Consider the following 7,840-nt stretch of genomic DNA (forward strand, 5'->3'; position numbering starts at 1 on the left):
TAAACATTTCATTACACCAAATACACAAAATAATGTTCTTTTTAGCAGCATCATATGACCCCTTTAATAATGCATCAGTAAATGTTGAAATTAACATGAACTAAGATGAATAAATGTTGAAAGAGCTATTATTCATTCTTAGCTCATGTTAACTAAAGTAGTTAACTAATGTTAACTAATTAACCTTATTGTAAAGTATAAATTCTGTCCAGTTTTATTGTGTTACTTTCAGTAAAAGTGTGGTTATTTTATTGGCTTTTGTCAGGTTTTCATGAAAGTGTTGGTCAGTTTGTCTGCTTGACAATCCCATTTTGCACTGCAGCAATAAAACTGAAGTGAGATAAACAAACTGAGAAATGTTTCTTTTTAGTTAAAACAGATGTTGCCAAACTTTTCTTTGGGGACATAATTTGAAGTTGGAAAAAGGTAATAAATTGCAATATATCACAGAATATCGCAATAATATTGTATCGTGACACAAGTATTGTGATAATATCGTATCGTGAGGCCTCTGGTGATTCCCACCCCTACACAGTAACCAACTGAGCCAGTAGAAAAACCCTGCTAATGATTCAAAGCTTGTCAATATTAAATAAGATAGTCATTCTGTAAATGTTACTGTTAAAGCTGCCAAAAATAGCCTAACAGGCTTCATAGTCTATAGTCACCGTGGTTAGGGTGCATAAAAATCAAATGTAAGATTTTCACTTTGGCCCTAGCATAAAGTCGTTCCACTTAAGTCAGACAGCAAATGTGCAAAATATTTCAAAAATGAATGTCTACCGGGTCACATAAGATGCTAAATATCATTACAGTGTCGCAAATAAGCATAGTTTTAACAGAACAAAAATAATAACCAGTTTCTGGCACTGTTGCCATCATTTATTGATTTTTTTTTCTTTACTTACTTAAGTGACAATGTGATGTAGTAACCCATCACTGAAAAAAATGTAAATGTAGGATTTACTTGATAGAATATTCTTAACAATTTGCACTAACAAATTTTAAGTAAACTTTACTGAAACTGCTCTGTACAACTGACCTGTTATTGTCGCGTAAAATCTACTTACTATTGAACTCAACATTCATTAAGAAATTAAGTTTACTTAGTCAAAGCTTACTTGGCAATACTTTGATTTTACTCAATATAGCACTGTATGTGCTACTCAGAAACATCTAACTAAATAATAGAATAGATATGTAGACACCGTATCTACATAATTAGTAATGCAGCACTCACACAAACACAGACAATAATAGGTACAATACACAATGATGGTAACATTCTGTGAATTGTTTTTGATTGTGAATGTGCCATTTTGAGTAGAAAATGAAGATGTAACAAAAAAGATGTAACAAAATTGCAAGTTAGCCTACTAAACCTAACAACAAAAGCAATGATAAAACAGTGTAAATACAGCTGGGAAACAGCCACAAAAAAACGAATTAATTATTCATGCCCCAGTGCATGATGGGATCACCAGTATCAGAAAAGTTGAGTAGGTTTTACGTAATTTTATAACGTTGATATTTACGCTTCAATTTATAATATAGAAATACTATATTAATATAGTTTTTTTTTAATTCTTGCCTGAACTAACTTTTTTTGTGTAGAAATTACATTTGTTTTTCTGTAGTATTTAATTAATCTCAGAATCATTTTCATCAGTGTACTTTGGGTTTGTCCTCTGCAATTAACCCATCTAAGTGCACACACACAGCAGTTAGTGAACACGCACACCTTGAACACACTCCCGGAGCAGTGGGCAGCCGTTTGCTGTGCCGCCCGGGAGCAACTGGGGGTTCGTGGGTATTGAGGGTGGAAGATGGTGTGTGAGGGTGTTCATTCACTCCACCCACCTACATTTCCTGCCAGTACTGGGAAACAAACCCATAACCTTCAGGTTACAAGTCTGACTCGCTAACCATTAGGCCACAACTGCCCACCACCATTTTGTCATGAATGACTGTGCAGAGTGTGGCATCAAGCTGAGTACTGATTACCTTGATGCATCCAGATCAGAACAGCATTATCAGAACACTCTGCAGGTGGTTGCGGCAGACCGGAAACTGAGGCATAACCTAAAGGCCCCGATATACTGTACTTCAAGCAAAATCGAAGCAAGAACTGATGTGACGTCATTTCGAACAAAATCTGGCCAAATTAAAGTTCGATTTGGGAGTTCGAAATGACTTGCTGAAAAAGTCCGTCTGCAAAACACCTTCGTACTACCATTGGTCTGTGACGATTACGTCATAGTAGGTGTGCACTGAGGCTCTGCCTTCTTTCACACGGAACTCTTCTCTGGGTTCATTTTGTCTGTCGAGTCCTTGGAAGTGAGATGTCCGCGGGTAAAAACTGAACACAGTGGACAGCCGCTTTATAGTAGCACGTTTTGCTTTTGATGAAATGAGACACTGACACTGTTTTTTCATGTTTAATACTGCTGCTTGCTTTTAAGCAATATATTGAATAAAGTGCCATGTAAATACACGTGACGTGATGGGAGTGCTAATTTGCAGAGCTTGTGCAAGCATACCCATTTTGTTATGATCAGGTGCTTGCTGTTTTCTCCATTTTTGTTGTGTTTGTTTTGTTACTGAGAGGAAAGCGCGCAGCACATATTTACATATTCATATAAACGTGACTTTCATCAGAGTGGGCGGCGTTGGGATGTTTGATAACAGTATACCGCTGCTCACATATTTCGAACTTCATTTTACGCCTAAACAAAGAAAGAAAAAGAACTTTGTTTTGAGTATATCGGGTCCTTAAAGGGGTCATATAATGCGATTTCAATTTTTCCTTTCTCTTTGGAGTGTTACAAGCTCTTGGTGCATAAAGAAGATCTGTAAAGTTGCAAAGACTAAAGTCTCAAATCCAAAGAGATATTCTTTATAAAAGTTAAGAGTCAGCCACACCTACCTAAAACGGCTCGATCTAACACGCCCCAACATACCTACGTCGCTCTGTGGGAAGATTTGCATAATGCCGCCCAAATGTTCACGCAAAGAAAGAAGGCGTAACTTTTATTCTCACTGTAGTATTGTTGCCGCCGCCATATCCTGAAGACGCTGTGTGCGTCGTTGTGAATGCGAAACTACTTTGTTTGGTCTTCCAAAAGAGGACGATATCTGCTTCGTCATGCCTAGAGCTGATCCGTGCTGGTCGCTGAGGGAATACAACAGTATGGTGAGGGGCGTAACATTTCCGTCTCACGCTTGAGGTATTCGGCCAATCACAACGCACTGGATAGCTGGCCAATCACAGCACACCTCGCTTTTTCAGACCGATGAGCTTTGTAAAAATCGACGTGTTTCAAAAAGGCGGGGCATAGAGGAGAAACAATAATGTACAGTATGTGAAAAATAATGTGTTTTTTTAACTTTAAACCGCATAAACACATTTCATTACACCAAATACACAAAATAATGTTCTTTTTATCAGCATCATATGATCCCTTTAAGGAAGAAGAATGTTGCAAACAAGTGCGCTTGATACATGTACACTATGGCATATGGCAATTGTGGCCTAATGGTTAGTCGGACTTGTAACCCAAAGGGCATGAGTTCGATTCCCGGTACAGGCAGATTTTTCAGCATTAGATGTTTTACTGTTTTTTTTTAACTCATAAATACTGAATTGCAAATGCTAAGCTACATAATGGTATAATTTTCTTCATTTCCCAGGTGTGCTTGACCCGGTAAATATACAATTTAAAATATGAAATTTGGCCACAATGTTTATTACTTGATATGGCATGCATTAGACATAGGGCCGAAATATATTTCAAAACTTTTCTAAATTTGTTTTTTGTTTGTTTTTTTTATGCACCCTAAGCATGGTGTATTCATATATATTCATATATGTATTCAATACCCTTTTGAAACAAGATTTTTTTTTTTTTTCAGAAATCGCACCCTGCTAATAATTACTAATAGCATTAATAATTAAAATAAAATAGTTACAACAGTTTTCACTATGGTACCAAAATTGGCACCGAGAACCATGATGTGTTACTGATATTTTTACTGGAATGCTGAAATTTAGATCGATAGATAGATCGATCGATCGATCGATCGAGATAGATACATAGATACATAGATAGATACATAGATAGATTTCTACATTTAGAAATGTTAGTCTCATAATAATAATAATTTAATCAGTGGTGTAGTCTGTAAAAACGTGTTTACTATTATCCAGTCACTACCACATTCTTCTCTTCTTCAACACTTCACATACATATGCTTAACATACAACACGTGACTAAATAATACATGCACATTTATGTGCTGAATCTCGACATACTTCTTCACATATCTTCATACAAATAAAATATATGCTATTACTTGTATTTACCGTGTTTATTTAAGAAAGCTTTTCCCCAATGATGCAGTCTGTTCCTCTTCTCTTCTCTTCTTTTCTCCTTCGTGTAGATTTCCGCCAGTGTAGACGCTACTAGGCGTATTACTGCCCTCCACAGGTTAAAGTTTGAACTAAATTCTTATATACAGTGTGTTATGCAAGAACTGAAGAACTGTCTCAGAGATTAGTTTATGATTGTCACTAGCCGCTTTTCCACTGTCCACTCAGCGTGCCAGAGCTAACAACAAGCCGTGCTGGGCCAATGGCCTCTCACCGACCCGGCTGCAGACCTGGAGCAGGCAGATCTACGACCCAGGCAGTTTTACGCCCCTGTTGTTCCTTATGCGTCCAGTAGGGGAAGGAAGATACACGGCGAAATGATTAAACCGACGCTCGAAACTTCATTAATAACCGTCCCGTCCATAGACATTGACTAATTTCGTTTTGTTTTTTTTTTGTTTGGTTTTTTTTGTGTGTGTGAATTTAAATATAAACATTACATTAAGATATTAGATGATCTGCATTACGGATTAAAATATCTGTAAATATTAACTGTTGGTCTACATTCATAGCCTAGAGGAGAGAACTGAATTAGTGTTTTAAAACAAAAACATTAACATTACACATTTAATTAGTGAATTAAAAAATTAATAATACACATATTTGAATCAAATGGACAATGTAATGATACATGATCTACTGTAGCCTAATTATATTAACTGTAGATTTTCATATGTACAGAAGACGGAGTGATATGTTGTTGTGAATTTATATATAAAGTTACATTCAGATATTAACCATATTTAGCCCATCAGACATACAGTGTAATCATATGGACCATCAATGAAATATTGATTTAATATTGATTTATGCTTCAGTATTCACTATTGGTTGTCATACAGCTACAGAACAGTGTCCTACAAAGCATTTTATAAAGACAAACACAATTCACCCTTTTCTAAAATTCCAAGGGCCATTTAGCCATCTGAGAAGAAAAAGACAACTTTTTTGTGTACAACAATATTATTTATTAACACCATTATTAAAAACATGAACTAGGATGACTCCCATTGATGACTCTCTTTTAACTGTTGTTCAGTCCTCCTGTCAAAATGCTCCCACTCACTGGTAAAAAAAAAAAAAAGTTGGATAGTTGTAGAAAGAAATGGTTATTTGTGAATAATGGCAGATTGTCATGTTTGACCATGTTTTCCTTTATAGTATCCTTACAGTACCTTATGTAAGTGACAGGTCCTCCTCACAGAAATTTCTCCTCAGACTTTAGGATGGACAGATTTTCCACAAAAGCCAGGGCACAGATAATGGACTACCAGAGAAAGAATTGAGATTGATCACAAACCCCAAGTAGCCAAGTATCATTTCACATGTTTAGCTTTTTAGAACAAGATGAAAAGTGTCTCTTCTATAATAACCACAAAAAACATTCTTTTTAGAGCAATGGTCTCACATTATGGATAAACTATTTGACATTTAAAACAATGTGAATCTGACATCATGCAGAGCACAGCTAACACATGAGACCAACCTCTGGAAAAAGTACATCCATGATGAATTTGATCTCGTCACTGTGGGTGTGCTGTCCAGAATTGAAGTCAGGTGAGAGTGGACTGCATCAATCTGCTCCAGATCTTCAATGTATACCGGCACAGGTGCTGACTTGGCAGAATGCTTGGAAAAAGTGTAAAGCCACTTTGAATTATTTTGGCCACTGCCTTGCCTTTCAAAAGAAAGAAATCATTTTAATTTGCTGACCCCCCAATACGATAACTCAGGCAGATTCATAATTAAAATGTTTTAATTTCATTTAAATTGTTTGAATGTAGGTTATCAAGAATAGAAATGTGAGCATGTGGGAATTTTACTGAGGTGATTATGAAAACAATGACAAGGCATGATTGATTGATGCCTTATGACTATGCTGATGATTTATTGCATTTTTCATCTGTGCTGTGTTGCCTCAGTTTGGTCAGTTATTTATTTTATTTAAGGGACTTCAAGAATGAAACAACAAACTGAGATGTTCAGAAACTAGTATACATACCCCTCTGTCTCAAACTGCTCACCACCACTCCCTGATTGCAGGAATGTCAAGCTAACAGAAATTGAAATGTTACAGGATTAGTATTCAGATCTTATTGTTAGAACTCAATGACCAGCAAGAAAGAACAACTTTATAGCAACCTTTTAATAAAGAAAATGGAAAAGCTCACCTGAGGGAAATTGAATGGAGTGTTCAGCACGGTATAGAGGGCATACTGTCGACGTTATATGCCATAGGAATGTGGCAATCGTCTCTTAGTTGTGGACCTAAAGATGTCTCTGTGCTGGTCACCTCCAAAACCAGGCTTTGATTACTATACAGGGAGACTAGAAGGAGGATCTCTCTTAAGAGTGGCATCTGTACCTACAGTATAGGGATGCATATAAAAGTGTTATAACAATCCATTTCACATTTGCATTATCTTTGCCTTATGATATTGGGGTAAAATCACCCTCCGTAAAACCGGCATAAAAGAACAATCCCTCCAAACCACAAAGTTTAATAATTACTATATTCTTATGAGCTACATCATGTAAAATCTTACACATAACAGATAATGATCTGGGCCAGTGGCTTGTGTTCATGCAGGGAACACAAGGGCATCCTTCATAAAAGCATTATCCTAAAAAATAACACAAATAACACCAATAAAGTATGCCTTTTATTTTACTTCTGACTTAGGGTGGATGTCAAATAGTATGATTTATGCATTCAATACTCACTGGAGAGTATAGGCTAGGGCAGTGGTTCTCAACCCGCGGCCCGTCACGAATTCAAATGCGGCCCACGTGCTGAACACAATTTTAAAAAATTACTTTCAGTTTTACAATTCATTTTAGTTTTTACATTAATTTAAAAATGTACTAAATAAATATAAGCTATAGCCTAATGTTTTTATGTAAAATAATTTTATTTTTCATATATTATTTTCAGACATGAGCAGTACTCACATAGTCTATTTAACGTTACGCATTTAAAGTACCGACCAAGTGTCCAGCGGCAGACAGTGAGCATATGCTTGATCAATTTAGCCTTCTCAAATCATCACGACTTGTCTAAAATAAAATCTATAGATATAAAACAGTTCAAGCATATCATAATGTTAGTTTAAATGTTTAAACGATATAAATGTGCGCTATTAGGCGCATATCTAATCGTTTGTGTGAAGAGTGGAAGCTGAAGGCGCTTTGCAGGACATGGAGGCGCCAGCGCCATCACTCACTCGCATTTTTTTCTTGATAGTGGAAACAACTTAAAATACGCCGTAATTTTTGCTCATAAAGGTAAGAGTAATACATTCGGAAATGTAAAGGGTCTACTTTTATGTGTGCATTCACAATATCAACAAACGTTGTGCTTTTATAAAATAAATAGGAAAACAGAGGATGCGCTTGCCGTCTTGTCTTGAA

General features: G+C 36.2%; 1 protein-coding gene across 2 annotated transcripts in view; it reads right to left on the reverse strand.

Moving 5' to 3' along the window:
- Positions 1-4,445, reverse strand: part of psip1a (PC4 and SFRS1 interacting protein 1a) — a 124,460-nt gene extending 120,015 nt beyond the window's left edge. For both annotated transcript variants that reach the window (XM_016446648.1, XM_016446640.1), the window contains exon 1: positions 4,364-4,445. The gene's annotated coding sequence lies outside the window, so the exon portion shown is untranslated. The remainder of the gene's footprint in view (positions 1-4,363) is intronic.
- Between the last annotated feature and the right edge of the window lie 3,395 nt (positions 4,446-7,840).

This window comes from Sinocyclocheilus anshuiensis, unplaced genomic scaffold (genome assembly GCF_001515605.1).
Source record: "Sinocyclocheilus anshuiensis isolate Anshui unplaced genomic scaffold, SAMN03320099.WGS_v1.1 scaffold89, whole genome shotgun sequence".
NCBI lineage: Eukaryota > Metazoa > Chordata > Actinopteri > Cypriniformes > Cyprinidae > Sinocyclocheilus > Sinocyclocheilus anshuiensis.